Source organism: Morone saxatilis, unplaced genomic scaffold (assembly GCF_004916995.1).
Source record: "Morone saxatilis isolate NCDOM2014 unplaced genomic scaffold, NCSU_SB_2.0 Contig7, whole genome shotgun sequence".
Classification (NCBI taxonomy): domain Eukaryota; kingdom Metazoa; phylum Chordata; class Actinopteri; family Moronidae; genus Morone; species Morone saxatilis.
The window spans coordinates 11,696,151-11,696,368 of NW_023340246.1; positions in this window are offsets into that span (position 1 = coordinate 11,696,151).

Genomic DNA, 218 nt, shown 5'->3' on the forward strand with positions numbered 1-218 from the left:
ATATAGAAAACACACACACACACGGAGGTCTGTGATAATGACATAATTGTCCCGGAGCACACATCCATGCAAATAGGGAAGATGGCTTGTGTTGCCATCCGTAGGTCTCTGCCATCTATTTCCATTATTCTAATGCACTGCTACTGATGACCTGCTCTCACACAATTAACAGTCAGCGAGCGAGAGAGGATGAAGCAGAGAGAGAGAGAGTGAGAGAG